Source organism: Polypterus senegalus, chromosome 7 (genome assembly GCF_016835505.1).
Source record: "Polypterus senegalus isolate Bchr_013 chromosome 7, ASM1683550v1, whole genome shotgun sequence".
In the NCBI taxonomy this organism is placed as follows: Eukaryota; Metazoa; Chordata; class Cladistia; order Polypteriformes; family Polypteridae; genus Polypterus; species Polypterus senegalus.
Genome location: NC_053160.1, coordinates 162,494,687 through 162,522,392, shown reverse-complemented (window position 1 = coordinate 162,522,392; position 27,706 = coordinate 162,494,687). Strand labels below are relative to the sequence as shown.

Sequence of the window (27,706 nt, the reverse complement as noted above, 5' to 3'; positions counted from 1 at the left end):
TTACTTTATTAATTTATGGGAACTTTATATATAAATCTGTATATACAGTATATAAAATCCAACATCTGTCTGTGTGTCTGCTTTTCACGAGAGAACTACTTAACATATTTAGATTAGGTTTTTTTTGTAGAATTTGCTTGAACAGTTGATTTTGCGACTTCTCTCATTTCGCTATGTATCATAGTTCACTTGTGGTACCGATTTATTTGCTCAAATCTGAGAGAGACGTGGCGGGCCGAGGGAAGAGGGAGTGGGGCCCTCCTCACTCACACACTATCCTCGGGCTTCTTACATCCGCTTAGCTAGGGAATGAGACAAGTACTTAACGAATTTAGATAGTTTTTTTTTTCTAGAATTTGCTTGAACATTCCAGTTGATTTTGCGACTTCTTTCATCGTGCTAAGAATCATAGTTCACTTGCAGGAGCAATATATCTCCTAATCCTAAAAATGCAACGATTTTGTGCAACAATTTTATGTGACGTGTTTATGTCACATTTGTTGTCACGCTTAAAATCAGGCTTATTTTAAATCCTACATATATATGTTTGGTATCATTCTTTTCAGAATGTATCAAACTTTAATGTGATGTTGTTAGATTTTCAGATTCTTATTCAATTTTTAAATGATAAACTAAAAAATATCAAGAACTCATGTCCCGTGAGACAAGGCTTTGTGCCAAGATATTTAACCATGCCCGGGGCTGGAAATAAAAGACAAAGAGTAGGACAGCTGCTGTACAGACTTTTAAATGTTCAAAGCTCTGTGCAAGATGCAGATCACATGGCAGGGCAGCAGCAGCAAGCCAGAAGCTGATCGAGCAAAGAGGAGGTAAAAAAAACAATATTTGTTTTCCATTGTATCACCGTGGGGGTTTCAGAGGAGCGACCGTGTCTCCTTGTGGTGTGGTTAGCCCCCCTCTTCACAATGCGAGCGGCAGAGATGCGAAGTGGCTGGTGCATATCGCAGGGGGTGGTGGGATTATGGCGAGCAAAGCAGCAGGGGGCGAACCCCCTAATGTTGTGTGGGGACTGATTTAATTGTTATAGTTGTTAATTTGAGTTTTCGATGTGTTTCTTTGTCCCATGTATATTGTTTTTCATATGTAAAAATTGTTCTTTCTTTATTATAAATAGTATACTTATATTGCAATTATATACTTTGATAAACTGATTCTCCTGTTTTCATTAATTTATTGATACTTTATCATTTTAATCATTCAGTATATATTATATTGTTTAGGTTTCTGCTTACTCTATTTTGAGGTATTGCTTTTGGTAAGAAAAATAGGTTTTGTTCTGCATACAGTAATAAAAAGAAACAAATCAGAGCATGATTAGAGATTTTATTTTTAAAAGTCTATGCTTACACCAGTCTGTACTGCAATGCCCAGCCAGCATTTTCAGAAGTGCGAAATTCTGAAGAGCATCTTCACAGGTCTATGTTCTTGGGAGTTGAAAACGATGAGGTGGTATGAACAAAAGCCAGAAATGAAGACGAATACCTGCATTTTTAAATAAAAATGTAGCTTAATTGTCCTTTTAATTGGGTTGATTTTGGGCCACATAAATAAGCACAGATAAATTAGAGTGCAACTAAGTGTCTGCGTTTACAGAACTGAGCTTGCATTTTCAGAAGTTTTTCTCTTCGTTTTTCAACAACAACATTTATTTATATAGCACATTTTCATACAAAAAAAATGTTGCGCAAAGTGCTTTACAAAATGAAGAATAGAAAAATAGAAGCCACAATAAAAAATAAAAATAAGTCAACATTAATTAACATAGAATAAGTAAGGTCTGATGGTCAGGGTGGACAGAAAAAACAAAAAAAAAAAAAACTCCAGAGGCTGGAGAAAAAAAAAAAAAATAATCTGTAGGGATTCCAGACCAAGAGACCACCCAGTCCCCTCTGGGCAAGCTACCTAACATAAATCAAACAGTCCTCTTTGTATTTAGGGTATTCAAGGGGCAGTGTTAGCAAAAGGTGAAAACAGAGACTAATGACTACATTAAAATACAAAAAAGTTAGTAGTACGGACGACATCTAAGATGGAAATTCAAGTAAAACCAAAAGTAGATGGGAGGAGAAGCGAGTTTGCAAATTGTCACCCTAGAAAGGCCTATATGTACTATAAATGTACTATAAATTCTCAAAGCACCTGGGGAAGAAGAGCTTTCTAAATTTGTTAAATTGTACAAAATCAAAAATTGTTACAGAATGGATATTATTATGTAGGGTTGTAGAAGAAACAGTTTGATTAGAATATGAAACAACTTAACATAAAGAAAAAGCAATCAGGACAAGAAACACAAACAAGTCTGTCTTTATTAAAAGTGCTAAAACTTAAAACATAAGGTGAGCCCCCCTTTATGAAGCACTAACTGACTTGCAGAAGTTCCTGCATAGACATTAATAGTCCATCAGCCTTGTTAGAACAAATAGCAAAAAGCAGACTTCACATAGATCTAGCCACTTGTCTACGAGAATAGACTTTAGCAGGGGGAGTCAACAAAGGTTGTGGCGGGATGTAAGCAAACCTAATGCTGTGCTGCCTGCAGCCTTCAAAGTGCCCATTGTCTTGTCATATTGTACAACATTTAAATGTGTCATTGTTGGCAACAGTGTACTGACAGCAGCTTTTAGGTAAATAGCAAAATGCAAATGAAATCAGCAATCAGCTTGATAAGCACTGAATTGAGACATGTTCGTATTACAGTACATGCTTGATACTGTACTTAATATACTGAAGCTATCACTGAAATGTAAATGTCATTAAAATATTAATGGCTCAGGTGTTAGCATTTTTTGTTTACTTGCTTTTCTATATTTTCATTCTGTGATGCAGGGGTAAGTTTAATCTCCACATGATCCTACAGCTGGTTAACAGATTTTAGGCCATGGATGAACAAAATCAGGATTTAGTCTCATGATACACCTTTATATAGGAGTGCCATTAAACATATCAGGGCTGGAATAAACCTCCACTAATGGGTCCCTCCTCATCTGAGCCATTGGACAGCAGCATTACTAACTGAACATTATCAACGTGTCATTAAAAATGAAATACAAAACATTTATGTAACATTTCAAAGTAAATACAAAACATTACCAGTGTGAAGTTTTTTAACTTTTTTACTTTTCAAGCCAAATGTAAAAGGCTATAAGCAAACCACATTTTCCAAAGCTGATTGGATTTATTTATTGGCTAAAGTTTATAGGCAGCTGCTTTTCCTGACACTAGCCCTCTCTGTTTATCCGGGCTTGGGAACAACACCAACTTTGGCTGATTTGCTCCCTTAGTGTGCACAGCAAACCAAATGCAACAAAGTATTCCTTAAAAATCACGTAAAACATGATTATAGGTAGTAAATAACAGGTCCGATATTTTTGCACTCATTTATAAAGAAAACACATCCTAGTTTTCACAGCCGTAAAGTCATTAAAGCATCTCACTTGATGTGCAAGTTCCCATTCAGTTAAAATTGCCAGATTGTTCATTCTTTCTTGGTCGGCTGTTGTACATATGCAAGACATCTCTCATTGATTTCAGATTGCTATCTTTGAAAGGACCACTTGGTCAGGCACTGCAGATTAAGATAAATCTGGCTGAGATGGATGCCTGCTTTTGTCTTGTGGTGGGCAGTATGGCACAAGAAGCAGGGAGCTGATTTGTGTAATGTGCCGCTAGGTTCAAGTCATTATGCATTCTCACCTTCCATAGCCCCATGCAGTTGTCTTTGCAGCTTGGTGTTACAAAAACAACAAATTTCTGCATATATCATCCTGGGCCTCACACAAACCTAGCAGCCTGTCGGTGCCCCTGCCCTCATAAATGAGTGATGGGACAATTGCAGTGAAACTGGAGCATTTTGTCAATACCCTAAGAAATGGCATAACTCTTAATAAAAGACAGGATATCCTAACGGTCCTTGTGATTTGGTTCTGACCGAAAAGACAGACTAATTCAGTTTGAATATAAGCTTTCAGATGCGGCGCAATAGCAGAAAGTTTACAAATACTGCCTGACAGCTAATTTGACCAGTTGTGAACCCTGGACCAACTATTATCTTCCACATGTCTGCTGTTGGATATCTTCAGACATTCCAAAGAGGAATGAGTTAAGTTAGTTGGAATCTCCAGAGTCACCCGGCATTACTTTGTGCTAGTATGCTATGTGATAAACAGGCACCTTGTCCAAAGTTAATTTTTTTTGCCTTTCACTTATTGCTACCACCTTACAATGACACCATTTTGCAATAAGAAATTCTGGAAAATGGCTGGATTGATGGATAAACAATCTTTCAATGTAATGTGATTGTGCACAAACAAAACAAGGTGACACCATGTTATGTTTGCATAAATGACAGAGCTTGCTACCCTATGATGACTTGTAGTCCTTCATTTCAGAATATTTGTCTGGCACCTTCTATCAGGTATCTGAATATCGACTTATGTAAGCTAGCTGCGTGGCTATGTAGTGTACATGAAATATATATTAAAATGTAATTTAGAGTACAGGACTACACAAGATTGACTATTTAATATTGTTCCTTCCCAAAAGGTTTTTATCTTGCTGCCAACCTCTCAGACACAAAACCACCCCCAATCCTGCCCACATACCTGCCATTCTGACACACTCCAACCCATGTTTTAGAAGTATTGCACCTCTCCTGCCATACTTTGTTCTTGAATGTGGACTTAGAGGGCTGCAAGAGATTTGATATTTAAATACTGCTTTTGCACCATTTCTAAATGTTTTGTCACAGAACAACCTCAGTCTTTTCAACTTTGGTTTGGACATGTGCAGAGGAGAGATGCTGAGTATATTGGGAGAAGGATATTAAGGATAGAGCTGCCAGGCAAGAGGAAAAAAGGAAGGCCTAAGAGGTTTATGGATGTGGTGAGTGAGGACATGCAGGTGATGGGTGTAACAGAACAAGATGCAGAGGACAGAAAGACATGGAAGAAGATGATCCACTGTGGTGACCCCTAACGGGAGCAGCCAAAAATGAAGAAGAAGAATCTCAGTCTTTCCCACTCCTGTCTTTATGCTAAAATTACCTCCTACAAAGTATTAAGTATAATACAATACAATACAATACAATTTATTTGTGTTTAGCCCAAAATCACACAAGAAGTGCCGCAATGGGCTTTAACAGGGCCTACGTCTTGACAGCCTTGAACTCTCTAAGAAGACAAGGAAAAGCTTCCCTTTTTGGGAAAAAATGGAAGAAACCTTGGGAAAGGCAGTTCAGAGAGACCCAGTTAGATTGGGCGTGCAGTGGGTGTCAAAAAAAATACAATACGATACAATACACAGAACAGAACACAAGCAACCAAGTAAGTCACTTCCTGCAAAGACAAGTAAGTCAGTTCCCGCAAGTCACGCAAGGATACACACTTCTACTTAAGAGTGCCTTATTAGTCAGATGGTGACCGAACAAATGTGAAATTTATCCATGCAGCACAGCATCGGATAGCATTACTCTCCATCAGTTGAAGACACATGAGCTGCCTAATGAAAATGAAATGCTATTAAAAGTATTTGTGAGTTAATAGAGATTTGCAGATTACACAAAATCAACATTAAAGCATGCTCCTTTACTCCTCAACTAACATCACCTGTTGTTGCCACCAAAAGCCCACTCTTCCTACATTTTCCTTTTTATTAGCTGCCCTTTCCATCATTGTGACTACATGTTTGCATTATTAGAAAATAGTAAGTTGGCTCCAACAAGGTGTCAAAAGTACTGAATGGGCCTGCTGGTCCATGTGCACTCCTATGGTCATCTGTATCTTGCAGATTAGCTAGTGATGGCTCCCTAGATCAAATAGCTCATTCCATATCATCTCATTGATGTTCAGTTGTTTTAAGATTTGGTGGCTTACAGCAGGAGTTCTCAAGTTAAGTTCTGGGGACCCACTGTGGCTGAAAGTGTTCATCCCAGCTAACTTCTACTTTGAATTACTCCTACTTTAAATAAGCCAGCTCATGTTCTTCAGTTTCTGCATTTAGTTTTCACTCTACAAACTAGAAACTGGATTTGTATTTTGTTTGAGGAATATTGTAAACTTTTATGTATGTTACATGGAGATAATTTAATGGTTTTTTTTATCAACATTATGAGTTTCATTCCTCTTTTCCAGGTGTTCTGAATCTTTAAGCCATTTGGTGCTATATATACTGTATGTATAATGGGGTTCTGTAAAAGGAAATGCAGCAGGATGAAAAAATTAGGAAGGAGGAGATGCTAACCATCAACTCTCATTTTATAGCATCTTTCACATGAATTACTCAGACATTCAGAAGATGCCATCAACTATAGATATGGGTATTTATTGTAGAATCACTGTTTCTGTATCTCTTTGCAGGTTCTCCTTACTTTCATGACGGTTTTTCCTCTGGGACTCCAGTTTCCCTCTCAAAAAATGAATGTTATGTTGATTAGTGACTTTAAATTAGCTCAATATGAGTGTGCCTTAAAAGGGACTGGTACCTTATCCAAAGCTGGCTCTGCTTTTGTGTTTGATGGTATTTGTATAGATTCTAGGCCCCCATGACCTCAAACTGGATTAACCAGGCTTGAAAAGAAAGATAAGCCATAAATAACATACAGCCTCCCATAGCCATTTACATAAGCAAGACATTTAAAAGAAACAGGAACCCTGCGCTTAGAAGTGCACAATGCTCAGAATGCAAATCCTGTGATCCCACAAATTCTGTCTATATTACAAAAAACAAGCAATGTTTTTGGCTATATGTCTAACTATAGTATACTGCCTGACACTCCATTTTAGGGATTGGCTCTAGTCCAGTGCTTGTAGGACAGACTCTGGAACTCATAATTCTGTACACAAGATATTAGATGAGTTAAAAGTCATTTATAGATGGATGGATTGCCTTGTTAGGACAAGGTACATATTATATTTGTAGAAACGGATGGCTCTGTATCCAGTCTCACATAATTTAATAGTTCACTTTGATTATCTGCACTGCATTTGATCCTATAATGTCTGCTCATTTGACTTAGTTTAGACCCATGCCTTAGAGCTCGGCTATTGTATTCTAATTTCACAGCTGGCACTATTGCATCCTCAACATAAAATTGTGAAGACTTTGAATATCTCCTTGTCTACATCTTGTCTACAATCTGGTAAAATCTATGTACTCAAGGGACAAGGCCTACAATCAATATTGGATGCCCTTGAACTTCAGGCCCTCTGCCGTCACTGCATTAAAAACTGGCCTGATTCTGTCATGGAAGTCTTCACATGGGCTCAGGAACACTTCCAGAAATCATTGTCTGTGAACACAGTTCACTGTGCCAACCACAAATGCAGGTTAAAGCTCTATTATGCAAAGTAGAAGCCATATGTGAACATGAACCAGAAACACCACCATCCTCTTTGGGCCAAACCCCATTTAAAATGAACTGAGGCAAAGTAGAAAACTGATCTGTGGTCACATGCATTGAAATTTGAAATTCTTTTTGAAAAACATGGATGCCGTGTCCTCGGGACTAAAGAGGAGAGGAACCATTCCAGCTTGTTATCAATGATGCAGGCTGATTTCAAAAGCCTGCATCTCTAATGGTATTGAGGTGCATTAGTGCCTATGGAAGTGGCAGCTGACATATCTGGAAGGGTGCTATCGATGCTGGAAGGTATATACAGGTTTTAGAATAACATATGCTCCCATCCAGATGACGTGTTTTTTAGGGAAGGCCTTGCATATTTCAGCAAGACGATGCTAAACCGCATACTGCATCTATTACAACAGCATGGCTTTGTAGTGGAAGAGTCCGGGTGCTGAATTGGCCTTCCTGCAGTCCAGACTTTTCACCAACTGGAAACATGAAATGAAAAATATGACAAAGAAAACCCAGGACTGTTGAGCAGCTAGAATCCTATATTAGATAGATAGATAGATACTTTATTAATCCCATGGGTAGAAATTCACAAAGACATATTAGACATGAATATGACAACATTCCTCTCCTAAAAGTCCAGCAACTGGTCTCCTCAGTTCCCAGATGTTTAAGGACTGTTGTTAAAAGAAGAGAAGGTGCTACGCAGTGGTAAACATGGCTCTGTCTCAACTTTTTTGAGACATTTTACTGCCATCAAATTCAAAATGACCTTATTCTTTTCTTAAAAATGGTACAGTTTCTCATTTTAAACATTTGATATGTTTTCAATGTTCTTTTGTGAATAAAATATGGGTTTGTGAGATTTGCAAATCATTGCATTCTGTTTTTATTTCCATTTTACTCAGCATCCCAACTTTTTTGAAATTGAGGTTGTACGTGGAGCATGAGAAGATATTACAGTGCTGGTTAAGAGTAAGAGTACATTCTACACGTCTTAATGTCAACCTATAAGCCTTTTCATTCAAAGAATCCTGAAAAACTCTTTATAGTTATAGACTCCTGAATATCTGTCTTATGATGGACTTGTGTACTGATATCCTGAATAATAATCATATTTCCATTAAATTCATATTTGAGGGTGTAAACATTTCCTGCTGAATTATTATTGGTTGGCTTTGGTTCATACTGACATTGCAGAGGACAACAAAAAATATGCTGTTCAAAAATCCACATGTCAACATGGACCAAACTTCCCAGATAATGTTCATATCATCATATTCTATCCTTGCCTCAAAACATTCACGTTGTTCTGGGGAAAAAAAACTGGGCCTGCCCAGTGATAGATAGGCATATCTAATGACATGGCCACTGAGTGTAAGTCCATCAATGTTACATCATTTCTCTCTAATTTATTTCTTATCCTGAAACTTTGTTTCTACCTATAAAATATTGGAATACGCAGTGTTAAAGAATCACATGCTTGATTCAATAGTAATAATAATAATCCTTATACAGTATATAATACGCTACCATGGCTGTTCATTTGTCTCTCCAGGATTTTAAATCACCTGTAGGTCGCAAACCGTTTGAACTATTGACCTGAAATTTGGTACACATATACTACATGATGTCTACTATTCGCTTTCGGGGTGATGATTGACCTCCAAGGTTATTCCTTTTTTATTTTTATTTAATTTTATTGTAGAATCAACTCTTGGCAGTGACCAGCAGGGTGGCTATGCGGTGCATACGTATGGGCGCCATTCTCATCCTTACCTCTTCATATCTTAAATCATTCCTGAGGCAGATTGAAGAAAAATTAAAGAAAACGTACTAAGTAATTACAACATAAACATTGACTTAATCAGTTTTAATGTGAAAAGATGCCGACAGAAGAGGGGCTGCTAGGGTGGAAAAAAGAAGAGCTGCTCAGGAACAACAAACGCATCAACCTCTGAGTAAATGAATGCTAAACGTACTGAGAAAGAGGATGAAAACTAGGAATGCTCAAGTCAAGTGTATTCACTGCATGTTATTCTGCAGTGCGCCTTTACTGGTAATAATAATAATACATTTTATTACTACAAGGTTCCTTTCTAAGCACTCGAGGACACTGAACAAACAATAAATAAAAACACATTATAAACAAAACATCAGAAAATACAGAAAACATAAAAATTAAAACCAAAAAAAGCCACTGTAATCATAGAGAAAAAAACATTTTAAACAGATGAGTTTTGAGTTTACATTTGAAAGTTGAGAATGATTCAGTATATCTAAGCTCAGTAGGTAGTGAGTTCCAGAGCTTGAGAGCAGAATGGCTGAATGCTCTGCTCCCCATGGTGATTAGGCAAACGACAGGGACGGTCAGGTGGATAGAGGAGGAGGAGGATCTAAGGTTACGGAAGGGAATGGCAACATGAAGAAGGTCAGGCAGATATGAATGGCCTTAAATGTTAATAGTAGAATCTGAAAATCAATTTGAAACTTAATCGGGAGCCAATGAAGCTGCTGCATGACAGGAGTAATATGGTGAATAGACGGGGTTTGAGTAATGATGCGAGCAGCAGAATTCTGGACTAGCTGAAGCTTATGGACAAATTTATTAGAGAGACCAAAGAGGAGTGAATTGCAATAGTCCAGACGAGAAGTAACAAGACTGTGAGCAAGGATGGCAGTGGTATGGGGAGTGAGGGAGATGAGGATGTGTTTAATATTACGTAGGTGGAAGTAAGCAGGCCGGGTGACGTTATTAATGTGAGATTGGAAAGATACTATCAAGGATGACACCCAGACTCTTGACCTGAAGTGAAGGGGAAACAAAAGAGTTATCAACAGCAAGTGAAAGATTATCGGCTTTAGATAATGATGATTTTATACCAATGAGGAGAGCCTTGGTTTTATCATTGTTTAAATTAAGAAAATTTAAAGAAAACCAGGATTTAATTTCAGAAATGAAGTCAATAAGCGAAAATGGTGGAAAAGAAGAGGTAGGTGTACTAGCAAGATAGAGGCGGGTGTCATCAGCATAACTATGAAAATTAATGTCATATTTACGAAACATATTGCCAAGGGGAAGAAGGTAAATAATAAAAAGAAGAGGCCCCAGGACAGATCCCTGGGGCACACCTGAAGTAACAGTGGTGGGTTAGGATGTGAAAGTTTTAAGCTGAATGAACTGAGTGCGGCCTGAGAGGTAGGATCCGAACCAATCTAGTGGAGTGTGGGTAATTCCAATCAAAGATAATCTATTAAGGAGAGGGGTATGACAAATAGTATCAAAGGCTGCACTTAGATCAAGGAGGAAACAAAGCCATGGCATCAATGCTGGCTGGCTGCCTAGTGACAATCGAAGGAACTGTCCATTTTTTTCTACTCATTTAGAATATATTTCTGTCCAAGTGGCTGCACTGATCAGGTAAATTTACACAGGCTTTCATCATATAGAGTATTATATAAATTAAAGGTAAATCAAATGAAATAATTATTACAGCATTCTGTATGCAAAAGAGCAAGAGTGATGTTAAGAGTCAACAGCAAACATACAGTATGTCTCACTGGCTCCAACTCACTTCTACATTAAAATGCCTTTGACCTTAAAACTGATAACATTTAAATGTGAATCAGACCAACAAACTGATAAGAAACAGGGCGTGGCTGACAGGAGGAAAAGATCACAACATAAAATCATCAAGAAGCAGAAAGACAAACTAAAACTCCATTCTGCATTTACATGTGTCTTAAATGTGAACATTTTGCTTTGGGAGTATAGAATGGCATAAGATATTTCATTGTATCTTTATGTAATCATTAATGAATAAAATATGTTTCTCAATCTCAATGTGTGCTGGCAATTCAAATTAGAAGGCAGTTAGCTCCAGACTCAGGACTGATCCCGCATCCACAGATATCTTGTTAAAACCTGCATCATCTATGCTGATGGCACTCGCAGAGACACCATGCGTTTGATAGGAAGACATAATCTACCCACCCTCTGCCTGCCATTTTGAAGCAAGCCTAGAAACACATATGAATTAACTGCCACCTTACGTAAAAAAATATCTAACTGGCTGGGTAAAATGGCCAAGAAGTCTGTTGTAGACAATACTCACTAAGGACAGTGCTCGGAACAAATAGCATTTTTATTGAGGGAAGAAATAAGTAATTAAAAAATCAAGTTATTCAATTTTTAGTTAGTTACTTCAATCTGATAAAGGCCTGGCACAGTGTAGAAGGAACTTTTTGATAAATTATTCTAACAATGACAAGTTTACCAAAACTGTAATACGTAGAAGAAAACCCCTCCTAGACACATCAAGAAGGGCCAAGAAAATCAAACACAGGATGCTTGATCTTTGAGATCCACTCTCTGTGCCACCATGTTGGTCATTTGTGCTGTGAAAATGTATTTAACCTCTAGCCTCCATAATTTCCACTACTATTGGAAATGTTTGATACTGAATATTTTTAGGTCATCAATCAAAATGTAATACAGTAATACACTGGTTAAAGAATAAAGCTCCTTTATATCAAAGTCCTCATTAAACATGATGTGGCAAAATTGCAAATTCAAGTAGCAGTCTGTGAGACTGTTGTACTGTACCGCTGTTCAGCTACCTTACACAGAATAATTGTTATCTGTCATTGATATCATGTATACTGTACTGTGAAATGGAAAGTTATTTTATGAAGTGCTGACTTATTTAATGTGTAATGTAGTTATATTAATATTTATATAAAGTAATAAGTATAATTTGCTCAGTATGACGCAAATAAATATCTTTACAAACTGAAATGCACAATATAAAGAGGGCAAGAGCTACAGAAAGGAATCCCCCATAGTAATATCATTGGGGTTAACACCTGGTCATGAAATAAGAGCGGGCGGATAGACAGCCCTTACCTGCAAACACTTAGAGAGTGCTTTGACAATAGTAACATAAATCAGCCTGGGCACTGGCAAGTGGTTGGGAAAAATGAAACAGATGCCATAAATAAATATGTAGTCAACGGACAAGGCGGATGAGAGCATGTGGAGCTGTACGATAACGTGCAGTGAACACACTTGACTTGTAATTTTCCTCCTCTTTCTCTGTACGTTTACCATTCGTTTGCTCAGAGGTTGATGTGCTTGCTGCTTCCTGAGCAGCTCTTCTTTTCTCCACCCTAACAACCTGCTTCTTCTCTTCTTTCATCAGCATCTCTTTTGAATTAAAACTGATTAAGTCAGTGTTTGTGTTGCAATTACTTAGTACATTTTCCTTAATTTTTCACTTAAGCTGGCACTTAATTCTTCAATTTGCCTCAAGATTGATTTAATATATGAAGAGGTAGGGGAAGTGATGGCGAAAGTGGTAGGGAATGAGAACAGCTGCCGTATGCATGAGTCGCACGGCCGCCCTGCTGGCCACTGCTGAGAGTTGATTCAACAATAAAATAAAATAAAACTAAAAAAAGGAATAACCTTGAAGGTCAATCATCACCGTGAAAGTGGATAGTAGACGTCACGCACTATATGTGTGCTGAATTTCAGGTCAATAGGTCAAACGGTTTGCGAGCTACAGGTGATTTAAAATCCTGGACAGACAAATGAACAGCCATGGCAGTGTATTATATAGAAAGACAATTATTTACTTCAGCTTATTATTTAGCTCTTTCTTGATTTGATCCTGCTCATTACAATGTCTCATTTCCTGACTGGTCACCTTACAAAACCACATTCCAACATAGCAGACATAGAGGAGTTGTTTTCCAAGGTACCTGAATAAATCTAAATCGCTTTTTGTTGAGTTTGAATGCTGAAAATATGTGCAAAAGGCAAAAAACATACTGGCTGTTACAATTTTCAGATTAAAGTAAATCCTTTGGTCTCTGGTGTTATGATACCTTCAAGGTTTTTTCAGGTGATTCATGTGTGCCCAGTGTAGGCAAACATCTATGGTATAGTGTCTTAGTGTGGATGGACATAGTTTCACAAATGATATGAAACAATAGTGTGGATGAAGAATGTTTTTGTCTAAAAGCTGCATTTGTTAAATTTAAATACACAGTAGTGTGGACGTAGGCTTAGAGTCAATATAAACCCCACTCACTATATTTTCAATATTACCAACAAGGCAGGTTGACAGCATGAGATTCAACATGCACATAATGTCACAACGAATAGAACATTCCTGAATAAATCAAAAACATGTTGTTGATATCTTTGAGTCTGGGACAAGCTACAAAGTTATTACTAAAGCTCTGGGACTGCAAAGAACCTTAATAAAAGTTATAATCTCCAAATGGAAAACACTTGGAATAGTAATGAAATTTACTAGGAGTGGGCAACCTGCCAAAAGTACTCCAAGACTGCATTGCAATATATTCTAGGAAATCACAAATAAAGAAATCCAAAGAACTGGATTCTCGTTCTTCAACTAAGGTCAGATTTCATGAGTCCACAATTAGAAAGAATGGACGGCACACAGTAAGGAGACCTGGGTTAGCTTCCGTGTCTGCGTGGGTTTCCTCCGGGTGCTCCGTTTTCCTCCCACAGTCCAAAGACATGCAGGTTAGGTGCATTGGTGATCCTAAATCAACCCTGGTACCTTAGTCTTCTGCACATACAGTACCATCATAGATCCTTCTTGCAACTCTAAGTATTCCAGTGACTATTAGTCTACCTGCTCCCCAAAACAGACTGTAGGGTATCATGTGTTTTACATGGTAATCCCTTGCTGCTGCCACTTATTGGTCAGATGGAATTCTCCTCCATTATCCCATGACTTCAGTCTCAGAGTAACTACTGACCTAGTGAATTTGCAACAACCAAAATGTTATTTAAACATGTGTTATTATGTTTTTTTTTTTTTCAACGTGAAATTACATCTTTACCCGTTGCTATCACTTTTACTTTCCCTGTTAATTTATCAGTCTATTTAAGGTATACTGTAGGCAGGGCCTGCTAAAATTGTGCTTTTTATTACCACTATAGGCTAACAGTCCCTTTGGCTACACAAAGCAAAGTTTTGTTTAATTACCTTTGTTATGAATTGCTTTCCTTGACTAATATGTATTCTCATTCGGTTCAGACTGAATTTCAGGCAAATGACAACAGACCTTGAAATGCCAACTCAGAAACTTCTGTTTAATTTTATGCAATTTGTCTAACGGAAAGAAAATATGGACCAGTGCCCAGAAGCACTTGGCTATGCACAAGGATTTTTTCCCTGCTCCACCAGTAATCTTCTGGATTAATCAATGCATCAGATGTAGCTGGCCTGGGATTACAAGGATTTTTCGAGCAACACAGATGCACTATACAATGCCTTCAGAAAATATTTAAACTCATTCAATGTTCACACATTTTGTTATAAAGCAGCCTTATGTTCATATTATTTGAACCCATATTTTCCCTCATCAAGCAACAATCAATACAATACAATGACAAAGAAAAAAACAGGATTGTAGGAATTTTAACAATTTTTGTTTAAAATAAAAAAACTGAAATATTACATTGATGCAAGTATTCAGGCCCATTGCTATGAAATTAGGCTCATGATCATCCCTTTCTATTGAGCATTATTGAGATGTTTCTGAACCTTGTTCTGAGTCTACCTTTGTTCAATTTAATTGACATTCCATGATTAGAAAAGACACACACCTGCCTAAAGAAGGTTCCAGAGCTGACAATGTGTATCAGAGAAAATACCAAACCAAGGAATTGCCTGCAGAGCTTAAATACAGGATTGTGTTGAGGCACAGATCTGGGGAAGGTACTGAAGATTCTCAGAGCACAATGGCTTTGATCATTTTTAAATGGAAGGAATTTGGAACAAGTGTGACTCTTCCAAGAGATGGCTTTCCAGCCAAACTGAGCAATTGGGAGAAGAGGGCCTTGGTAAGAGAGGTGACTAATAACCTAAAGCTCACTCTGGTTGAACTCCAGATAATCTGTGTGGAGATGGGAGAAACCTTCAGAAGGACAACCACCATGGTGACACCCCACTAATCTGGGCTTTATTGCAAAGTGGCAAGACATCACATGAAAGCCCACATGGAGTTTGCAAAAAGGCACCTGAAATATTCTTAGACTGTAGTGCAGTCTGATGAAACTACAGATGAACTGTTTGGCCTCTCAGTTCTAAGCATCACGTCTGGAGAAAACTCATCATCAGTAAAATACCATTCCAGTGGTGAAGTGTGGTGGTGCCAGCATCATGCTGTAGGGCTGTTTTTAAGCAAAAAGGAGTGGGAAATGTGATGGGATTGAGAGAAAGCTGAATTGATCTGGAGAGAAGAATGGAGGGAAAAAATCTCCAAATCCAGGTGTGTAAAGCTTGATCCGTCAGACCCAAGAAGATTTCAGGTTGGAATCTCTGCTAATGTACGTAAGTACTGAATAAAGGGTTTGAATTATTGTGTCAATGTGATATTTTCATTATTTATTTTTAATACATTTGACAAAAATTTCTAAAATCCACTTTTCAATTTGTCATTCTGCGGTACTTAGTGTTACTTGAGGAGTGGAAAAAATAAATTAATTTTAACACAAAATGTATAAAATGCGAAAGGTTCTGAATACTTCCTGAAGACACAGTATATAAAATTATTCACATGTTTATCTGTATATCTATACACAATTTATATTGATACAGTAAATACACACAGAGTGGATAGCTAAAATCTAAACACATATGGTTTTTAACTATTTTTCCTGAAAATTATCTGTTTACTTTTCACCTATATTGTTAGTTCCAAGATATTGGAAGAAAATTCCAACATGAGTTACCTTGATTTCAGCCTTCACGTTAACAAAAATTGTAATTTGTATTTAGAGTGTCTACACATTTGACATCTACTATGTATACAAGCTGTATCAGGCTTTAATATTTATCTATAACTGAGGTTTAATTTCTGTTTTTGTGTTATTTTAATGCTAGCAGGTTTGCTTTGTTGCGAGTAGCTCTATATGCTGTTTCATAGTAATACTTCACTTATCTTAAAATTATGCATTGTTAGAGGAGGATCTAAATAAAGTTAAACATTTCCTAAAAAATACAGAAAGTAATGAAAGATGATCTTATCATATATTTAAATGGTGATTTTTTGAAAACTGTAAAATTTAGTCTTAATAGTTGCAAAATAAGAAGAACAAAACTGCGTATACAGCAGAAGTTTTTAGATTAAATATCACTAGTTTTATTACTTCAAACAATGTCTTATAATATGTAGTGAGAAGTCAAGCAAAATGATACCTTTTATTGGCTAAGTAAAAAGATCAATATGCTTGCATGTTGCAATCTTTTTAGTTAGCCAATAAAAGGTGTCATTTTGCTTGAACTCTCACTACGTTCGTAATGGCTAACACAGTACAACACCCTAGTACTATAATATGTAATGTTTAAATTAAGTATATTAAGATAATATGATCCTTAAAACAAGATGTTTTAATCAACTATTAATAGTAAAAGGCCTTTAAAATAAAAGTAAAAAGTTCCCATAGATCATCTGCTATAAAGCATGCAAATGTCCATACTGTAATAAAGGTTTTAAAAATAATATGCTCCTAAAAATTGACAAACAGACAATAGGTAAATGTATATCAGTGAAAGACATTCAGATGCGCACTCTGCGCAAATGGGTAGAATTATTTAAATACATGTACAGTATGTGCACTAATTCCGCCAGAATGGCAAGCCAAATGAACTTTCAGTTATGATTTAGTAAAAGATGAGATTTCATAACAATTCAACAGCCAACTCCAGTCCAGCTGCACCCTGCCCTTTGCTCAGACACATACTTGGCCACACATGCATTGCTGTTATATGCTGTAAGTTATCTTTTCATTTTCAAGTACAGAAAATCAGTGACCGAACATAATGTTTCTCATTCTCCTCATATACAAAGCTGGCTAAGGTCCATATTCAAATAATAAAAAAACAAAAGGCACTTACCTTTAACAGAGCTGCAAAACTCTTATTTTCTTCCGCACTTTGGGCTATAGCTTATCATTTTCCCAACATGTTGCAATTTTTCTCTTATTTGCACATTTCAAAAGTACTGTTTTTATTTGAATTGTGACTTTGGTGTTCAGTTAAAAAAAGAGTTCAATTCCCAAGAAGGAGTAAAAAGGGACCACTGCCGAGGGCTCAGGCTTCAGCTACTGAGCTGGTTAGACGCTCATGTAGCAGGCTGAGAATTACGTGGAAGTTTGCTCTCGCTTCCTCATTTTCTCATGCTTGCACCCACTTCCTTAACAAGTGTCTATTCTTGCATAGCTCTCATACAGTACTTCCCTTTTTTACCATACACTGACTCCCTTTTCTGTAAAAAAAAGTATGAATTAAAATTTTGCGATGAATATAAAATTTGTGCATGGCAACTAAAAAGCATGCATATGTCTCAGGTGAATTCTGTGGTGGTAAAGTTTCATTTTACGTTTGAAAAATAACCCAACTGGTTTGGATGGCTGGAAAATATCCCAGCTACATCAGCTGTAGGCTGGTACACCCATCCCTCATAGGCCACGTTCATAAGACTAGCGTTTCTTGCATTTAACGTTTTATTGGACTTTGAACTGATCTGCTGTTACTGGTTACCAAGTGAATGTTTTTTGCTGTGAGCCATTCAGAGGCACTTTTTCAAGAAGAACATTACTGTTTTTGCTAAAAGGACGGAAGTATGAATAGTGGTGCACTCTTCACAGGGTCAGTAGTCCTAATGGCTCATTATTAAAACAGACAGCCTTCTGCTGTTTCAAAAGTTTCAAACACAATAACCAGCTCTAAACTGAAGAGAGCCAGAACAGACATGCACACACAACAATACTGTGGAAATATTTCCTACTTTTTACTGTCAAAAAATAATTAAAATATTTATTACAGGAAGGGAAAATGATAATGAATTAAATGACAGAAATTAATTAAAAAAAGATTAAAGGAAATGGCAGCTATTGTGGCTAATGCTAGTCGATGACATTTGCTAAGTCTTTTTCACTTAGAATATACTGTGTTCACCGGTGACTTTATTTGTCATATATTTTCCTGGAAATGTACTGATGCAGTAAGCACAGACAATTTTTTTAATTTCCCAGCACTCATGCTCTGAAGGCCAGTGTGACATTACAACTGGTTCTAATAGTGGACTAAAAACTGCACACTAAAAAGAAAACTGGAAATGTGTTGATGTATTTATGTCTTAAAGGTAATGTCTTATTGTATGGACTTTCATGGGATCTGTGTGTAATGCATAAGCCTGCCACTTCAACAGTATTACCCAGAGTGCTGTGCAGTTGATGCAAAGAAGTGAAGGAGTGAAGAATCTACTTTCCTTGATGTTGTGCTTATTTGGTAGTAGTGGCAGTGAACGAGCAAACATTTTAGAAAAAGATTGTTTGGTTTGGTTCAAGAGATGTAAGTATACATGTCATGGAATGGCAAGCCTCTGTGAATTAATGCTTCCTGTCGGTCACTGTCTGCAAGAAATCTTACTGTTCTAATATTTAACCTTCCAATTTAATCTCTGGATGGCGCAGTGGTTAGAACGGCTGCCTCACGGCTCAGATCAAATTTTTAGCCACAACAATAAATCCAACACAAATTGCTGTTGCTTCCCTGGCCCTCAGGGGACACTTTAAGGACAACTGCAACAATCAACCAAAACTATCTCCGTTTCTCTTCACCTTTCAACAACAACAACAACAACAACATTTATTTATATAGCACACTTTCATACAAACAATGTAGCTCAAAGTGCTTTACATAATGAAGAAAGAGAAAAAAGACAAAATAAGAATTAAAATAAGAGAACACTAATTAACATAGAATAAAAGTAAGGTCCGATGGCCAGGGATGACAGAAAAAACAAACATAAAAAAAACAATCCAGACAGCTGGAGAAAAAAATTAAATCTGCAGGGGTTCAAAGGCCACAAGACCACCCAGTCCCCTCTAGGCTTTCTACCTAACATCAATGACCTCAACCAGTCCTCATTGTATTCAGGGTTCTCATGGAAGAATTTGCTGATGACGGTCATGTGGACTTCTGGCCTTTATTCCATCAATGTAGGGAGATCACGGTGTTTGATTAGGTACTGGTGGCGCAGATCAAACTTCAATGCATTTCACTGAGTTTGACATAGTTCCCAGAACATTTCCATGATTTTTCTTAACCTGAGATGAAGCAAATTCAGCAACTTTCACCCTTCACTAATGGCAGCCTTTCAGGAGGGACACTGTTTATCTTTGGTGTAACAAGGGGAAGAAATATGCTGTCAAACATCCATTCATGTTCTGTACCCAACTCAACCAAGTTTAAGGTGTCAGACACAGCACAACCTGGTGCAAGGTAGGAACCAACACTTGGATGGTACAGGAGTCCATTGAAGAGCACTCTTACTCTTACACTCACACACACACACACACACATGCACACTCTCATACTCTCACATGGGTCACCAGTCAAACTAAGTTATTAATTGATTTTAGGAAGAATGCTGAACCAGTGCATACACGGGTCTTCAAATGACAACAGGTTGAGATGTTACATTGAGAGCATAATGACTTGTTCATTCTTGGCCTGGTTTGGGGGACTGTCTGTGACTAACAACAATACATTTAGTTAAATAACCCAGTTGGGGTCTGTCCTCTGTGGACCACCGCAACAAGGGCTTCAAGAACTGTATAACAGAATAATGAAAAAGAAAAACAGATGAGTTTATAAAGGACCAGACACACTGCTTGAATAGTTGTTTCCAAATTTTACCTTCTATGAGGTTATGCTTACTGCAAAGATAAATAGGCCAAATTCAGTTTTGTTTAAATAAGCAACTATTATAAAATTGTGTGTTTATGTCAATAAATACCTCATTGATTTTTATATTACATATTTATGTTTTTAGGAGTATGTTTTTGTGTGTTGCTGGCTGGATCAAAGCACATTTCCTTCTGTGGACAATAAAGGTAAACTAAACTAATACTCACCTTAGGGACATGAGATGAAAACCATAGAAAAACCTCATAAAGAAACGGGGAGAAGGTGCCAACTCCAGACAAACTGTGAGGAGTTCGAGACTCTAACCCAATCTGATAAAGCTGTGTGGTAACTAGCAACAAATGATTAAATAAATGGTAAAAGGAAGAAACCACATTACTAGCATACGCTGCTCATGTACACACATCCTGAAGAAAAAACAGTGTTTTGGATGTCTCGGAGGGGTTACTGGAAAGGGTGCTGGTGAGAAATAAAATCCTTTATTTTTATCCAGAGCTGTGTTGGGTGACATTGGGCTTATAGTTTGGGGCTCCGCGGCACCCACAGTGGTTACAATATATATCTCATTTCCGTTAATGGTGAAGCTATGGATAATGTGAATGTCCAACCCATCTGAAAGAGTTATAAGAACTGACATAAAGGCCAAAAAATCCATAAATGTATATTTACATATCCATTTATATGTTTAGCAGATGCTTTTACCCAAAGTAACCTACAAAAGAGGTTAACAAAAATAAGTAAACATCAGTATGGGAAACTTTTTAGGAAAAAATGTGACAGGATGAGATTACAAAATTTATCATTACAAGTGAAGAGCTCAGAACAAAATATGAATTACAAAAACCTAACTAATATCAGTAGACACATGTTCACCTAACAAGAGAGTTTTCAAACACTTCTTAAACTTTAAGGGAGTCAACATTTTAAATACAGGTGGGCAGTTCATTCCATCTTCTAAGATCTACACATGAAAAGAGTCTGCATTAAGATTTGAAACCAAACAGAGGTGGCACCATCAGGTGTTGTTCATCAGCAGACCTGATTAGTAGAGAAGAAGAATAGGAAATCACAAGTGACTCCATAAATATAAATGCTGACCCATTGACTACTCTGTAGGTAAGCATCAAGGATTTGAACTTAATATGTGCTGCTACAGGGTGCCAATTTAGTGAGTGACATGTGCCCACTTCGACCGGCTGAACAACAGACTTTCAGCTGCATTTTGAGTCATCTGCTGCGGCTTGGTGACATGTGCCCTATTCCTGCCGCTAAAACTGCAGTAGTCCAGACATGACAAGACCAAAGCCTGGACCAGGAGTTGTGCTGCATACTCCATCAGATGCAGTCTGAACATACAGATGTTGTATAGAGTGAATCTGCGAGACTAAAAGATACATTTTATTTAGGACTCTTTTTATGTTTTTATTCTTGCAATGTTTTCTGTTAGCCTCACTCATCATTCCTTTGTAACACATCTTTATTTTATTATAAAAAGAAGCACTAAGCCAGACCAAAAGCAGAATTATAATTAGTTTGCTCTGTTCAAAAGGAATTGTTCTGTTCTGTGTATTGTATTGTATTGACCCCCTACTTTTGACACCCACTGCACGCCCAACCTACCTGGAAAGGGGTCTCTCTTTGAACTGCCTTTCCCGAGGTTTCTTCCATTTTCCTACAAGGTTTTTATTGGGAGTTTTTCCTTGTCTTCTCAGAGAGTCAAGGCTGGGGGGCTGTCAAAAGGCAGGGCCTGTTAAAGCCCATTGCGGCACTTCCTGTGTGATTTTGGGCTATACAAAAATAAACTGTAATGTAATGTAATGTAATGTAAATGTTAGCCCTCTATAATGATGACTACTATTAAAAAATGGCTATTTTTGTCATTTTACTGTGAGAGAGGAAATCACATGGTATGCTGATCTACAGATTAAACTTTTTCACCATATGCATATTTTACTATTTACAGAAAAATAGTCAAACTGGTGTTTGTTTTGTAAAGTTTCCGAGGTTGTCAATTAAAGAACAGCAATAGCAAAAAAAAAAAAAAATAGAGAGAAACTGCTATCTCATGGTTAGAAAGTGGAGGAAAAAAGAATACAGGGAACTTTGTCACCAATAATAATAATAATAATAATAATAATAATAATAAAAAAAAATCTGAGATGGCTTATATCCGATGCTGCTGGTATAGATTCTGGCCTCTACACCCTTAAAGCAGGCGTGAGAAAGTTAGCATCATCCTTCTTATGAATATTATTTTTATTATTATATGTGGAGTCTACATGTTCTTCCTGCGTTTTCTCTGGTTACTCCAGCCTCTTCACACATGCCCAGAGCATGCAAGGTAAGCTGACTGGCACCTCTAACTATCCCTTTAGCATTTGTTGTGGATATACTATATGTGAAATTATGCCTAGCAATAGAATGTCTCTCCATCCAGGACAGGTTACCATCCTTCAGCCTTTGCCTGTATTAAAATAAACCAACATTTAATCTAACTGTAGTTTATGAAGAAGACATTAATCTGTCTGGGTTTTGCATTGGGGTAGCTTGGTTTTCTACATATGATCCAAAAATGGGCAAATTAGATCGACTGATGACTCCAGACTGACCCGTTATGTGAGTGTGTGTGTGTGTGTGTGTGTGTGCATGCTCCGCAATGAGGCTGGCTTCCTGCCTTGTGATTAAAGCTGTCAGATTAACCTTTGGGTCAGAAGACATTGCAATGGAACACAAGATGGCTATAAAAATGATGGATGGAAGTGAGGGCTATGAAATAGATGTATGTTCTTCACTAGGTGAAGACACCTGTTATTGGAACATCTCTTACCTCAAATGTTGATGCCCCTTGCGTCATCTTTTCACTCTGATTACATCTAGTTTTGGTGTGATTAATGCATGGTTTTGAATTGAAATATGCAATCCACTTGGAGCAATAGAAAACAAAATACAAGTTTGCTTTGCTTTTAGTTACGGCATGCAAACTATGGACACGAATTACATTGCAATACGCTTTTGCATTGCATTTTAAACAAGCGCAAAATTGTGTGTGTAGTAATAACCAATTGATCATTTGGTTGAGATGTTTTAATTATGACACAGTAAAACCGTGCCAAAATGAAATGCACCATGTACATTGCAATATAGTTAACATGTTTGAATGGATTTCATTTAGGCACAAATAATATTCAATACTTTCCATCCACAGAGCTGCCACTCTCACTGTAGAGACTTTTGTGAATGAAACTCCCAAGTGATCAACATCTTCAAATCAGCCACTCAGCATCACTGAGATCACATTTCCCCCATTTTAGTGTTTGATGTGAACATTAACTGAAGCTCCTGACCTGTATCTGTAGGAGTGAATGTCTTGTACTGCTGCCATATGATTGGCTGATTAGATAACTGCATGAGGTATGCTGATGTACAGCTGTTCCTAATAATTTGCACTGTTAGGTCAGATTTGACGGTTAACAATACACCCTAGTCTTTGTGACTTGGCAAACACCAGCAAGCACGATGAACATGCCACTGCAAAAAAAAAAGTACAGAATTTACATTAAATGAATGGCAAAAAGTTACCAACACGATATAATGAATCTGTTGCTAATTACAGTAAAAAAAAATAACAGTACTGTATATTGCTGGAATCAAATGTGAAGCTTAGTTATTTTTTGTTTACTGTTATATTGTATAGCACATGTAGTCCAGTTTACGGCAGTTTTTTTAATCTTCTTGATTTACAGTAGGTACCTGCTGGAGTTGCCAATAAATTATTGTCCATCCATCCATCCATCCATCTATTATCCAACCCGCTATATCCTAACTACAGGGTCACGGGGGTCTGCTGGAGCCAATCCTAGCCAACACAGGGCGCAAGGCAGGAAACAAACCCCGGGCAGGGGGCCAGCCCACCGCAGATACATTATTGTAAATGCCCTAAATTGACAAGGTTATGCTGTAAAACATTTTTACATTGAAATCACTGGAAACAAAATAATCTGTATTCACTTTGCTGACGCCCTTATTCTTGACAACTCAAGAACTCAAATTTGTTTGTACCACAGTGTAAAAGTATACTGACAAAAACGTTAATAATACTCTGTAAAACTGCTAACTGATTTAAAAAGAATTACGGCATATAGCCTAACTGCTGGGATTGGCTCCAGCAGACCCCCGTGACCCTGTGTTCGCATTCAGCGGGTTAGAAAATGGATGGATGGATGGATGTAAAATAGTCAAACACATTCGGATCACCTCCTGCCTGTAGTTGTGCTTATCGTTTGCCTTCAAACATGCCGCTAACTTACTGTATTTGTGTTGAGGACACATGGCTCATTGCAGACACTTATGGTTTGTACAGTGAATAAACGGTAAGTTTCTGTTGAGTTTTACTGTAAAAGCAACAGCAGTTATTAAATGTGCAAACCCCATGCTTATAAAGACAACATGTTAGTGTCCTCGTTATTGAATAATGACCGATTAACTGCAATGTGTTTGAAAGAGAAGGAACGTTATCATTGTTGGAAAAGACATGATCACATTGAACGCAATTGTTTTAAATGAAGATTGGAAAAGTATGCATTATGTCTTTGCCCATTCTTGGCTGTAATAGTCGCCATTCTTGGCAGGTTGCCGCGCTAATCATAAATGAATAGGCTACGTTGCCAGCGGGCTCGCGCACGCACAGTGCGGTTGAAACTGGAAGTAATGAGATGGCATGCAGCACAAACACGACCGGATTAGTTAAAGTCGACTATTGCGTAAAATACAAGTCGTTCTTCTGCTGGCATTCTCTTTGCCTTTCTTCAATTTTTAAAGTTGCCGTAGACTTTAAGGCTTTTCAGTAACTAAAACTTAGTCTGAGCTCAATTCGGCGCTGAATGCAGGCGCAGAGCGCCGTAAGGCAAAAAATAGGTTAAGTATGTTATTATTAACTGAAGAGGTTTTAAATTTTCACTAAGTTCTCAACCTTCTTACTTTTCTCCTCTCAATAGTATTAATGTGAGCATCAAGCTAAGGTAACGACGATTAATTTACTTTTTAAGTTCCTGGTGCTATAACTGGGTATTGACCAGAAATCACAAAATCTTTTTGTCATTAAAAAGCTGCGGTTCTCACTGTGATCACGAAGTTCATTTAGATCACGCACTAACCTTTCTGATGACCATCACAGAGAAGAGATCGTCGTAAGTAATGTCCATTCGGCCTTTAGACTGCATACTAGTAACTAAGCGACTGGTAAGATTAAACATATAGCGCCTGTGCACTTGCCTTATGCTTACTTACGGCGCATCTGAAGCCATATTGTTCATAACTTCTAGAGATGATTATCCAATAGGATTTTTTTTTTTACGCTGTATTCGGATGAGTTAAGTAAAACACTTTGCTTTTTTGTTTGCATGGTGACACGCCCCTTTCCTTTTTGAAACGCAAAGCAAAACTCATGGCTCACACCCCACAGGTTAACTGTTTTTGTCATCAGTCAGACACCGTGCCTGGTCGGTAAAGATGTTAAGACGGACTGCGGAGACGTGGGAGATCTGGCTTTATGCAAACTATCACGTGAAGGTCGACAAGTAAAATAAAGTGTGATCGATTGGCAGGTGCAGAGGATGGTGCTGTTGTTTCATAACTCCGCTTCATAATTCAAATTCTGGGGCAGGCTCAATTCCCGTCCATATCAGAAAAGATGTTTACATTAGGTTGCTTGGTAACCGTCCAGGTGTGAGTGTGAGTGAGTGTGCGCAAAAAGGCGCTTGCATCCCGCTCACATTCCATTCCATTCCATAGGTAAAGTATGTTCACGTTTGTTTATATTTATTACTACTTCCAGGGTGGCATTGTGGCGCAGTGGGTAGCACTGCTGCCTCGCAGTTAGGAGACCCGGGTCTGCTTCCCGGGTCCTCCCTGTATGGAGTTTGCATGTTCTCCCCATGTCTGCGTGGGATTCCTCCCACAGTCTAAATACATGCAGATTAGATGTATTGGCGATCCTAAATTGTCCCTGTGGTGGGCTGGTGCCCTGCCTTTGGTTTGTTTCCCGCCTAGCGCACTGGGATTGGCTCCAGCAGATCCCCGTGACCCTGTAGTTAGGATATAGTGGGTTGGATAATGAATGGATTACTACTTCCAAAATGGATGACATAATATAAACCCTGCCTTTAAAAATATAGACAATATATGCAATTTTAAGCTTATATCTTATTACATGACTTCTAGATACAGGCTATATCAGCCCTATTGACTGTTTGGTTGATCTTGTCTCAAAATGTTAATTTAAAAACTGGAAAGCCTCTGTGCAAGTCAAATTAAACCTATATGTCACATTATGGCACTTCTAATCATAGGGTATATCAGACTGTCATTATTGATTTTATCACCAGATAACGTCAATTTCAGCTGTTTTTAAATTATGTGCCTGCATTTGCTGATCTCATTGCCAGACCATGTCCTTGGGGACAATTAAAATACAATTGCATTATTGTAATCCACCCAAGCTTGTTCAGTTGCTCCTTCCCCATTGCCTTCAATCCATTTCATGTAGTTCGGTGAAGTTCATCAACATTTCAGTGATTTCGCCGGACTCAAAGACAAGTGAATTCAGCAGGTTTTACTCATCACTAGTAAACGCTGCAGGTCCCAGCCACAAGCTCTAAAAGTATCAGACACGTCATAAGGCGCAAAACATGAAGTTAATTCCATTTACACTTTTAGCAAGAAGTTGCAGATAATGCAGGTGCTACACATTACACACTATGGTTACTCTTTAATTTATATGGTTTTGTTGTATCTCCATTTGTATATATGGGGTTTATCTTCCCTTTATATGTTTTGTTTTGCAAATTTTTTCATGGCACAATAAATAGCACAACTGTTTGCACATTTGTCACTGTGCTCTGTTATCGGTGCCACACTCTTTTGTCAGTACTCTATTGTAAAGTGTGGTGCAGGTGAATTGGGAACCCCTTTAGTTATGGCCATAGGCTTTAGGCACTGTTTTTTTTTTTACTGTATGAACCGAAGAAAGCTTGAACATTTAGTTGAGCCATGGAAGTTACATTAAAAAAAAACACTTTCAAGATTTTGGCATCCAGTGAAGATGAAGTGTATTAAGCGCTGCTTATTCTCAACTCACATAGATGGGGAGGATGTATTTCATCAATATGCTGGAATTCTGTGAGGAGACAACAAAAGGTTACAACCAGAGTGGCACATATGTTATTATTTAGCTTGATTTTCAGAAAGCATTTGATAAGGTCCTATATGACAGGTTGGGCATCAAACTAAAAGAAATGGGAGTACAGTGTGTTGTGTGGAGACACAGGAAGCAGACCGTTATGATGTGAAATTGGTTAAAAGTGGTGTCCCTCGGTGGTCAGTGCTAGGGTCACTGCTATTTTTAATATTCTTAAATGAGTTGGATAGAAATATAAATAACCAGTTAGTTAATTTTGAAGATAATACCAAGTTAGGTGATTTGGCAACACTAGAAAAAGTCCAGACAAGAGCAGCTTGGCAGATTCCAGGACTACATAAAATGAGTTTATGAGATGAGTTTAAAATGGGTTTATGAGAGAGG

At 37.7% G+C, this 27,706-nt stretch overlaps 1 protein-coding gene across 3 annotated transcripts in view; it reads right to left on the bottom strand.

The window, feature by feature from the left end:
- The window catches only part of syk (spleen tyrosine kinase), a 125,892-nt gene extending 100,497 nt beyond the window's left edge, over positions 1–25,395 (bottom strand). For 2 of the 3 annotated variants that reach the window (XM_039759469.1, XM_039759471.1), the window contains exon 1: positions 17,311–17,558. The gene's annotated coding sequence lies outside the window, so the exon portion shown is untranslated. Of the gene's footprint in view, positions 1–17,310; positions 17,559–25,280 lie in introns of those variants that run through there. The other variant, XM_039759470.1, reaches the window with a different exon arrangement.
- Positions 25,396–27,706: the final 2,311 nt, after the last annotated feature.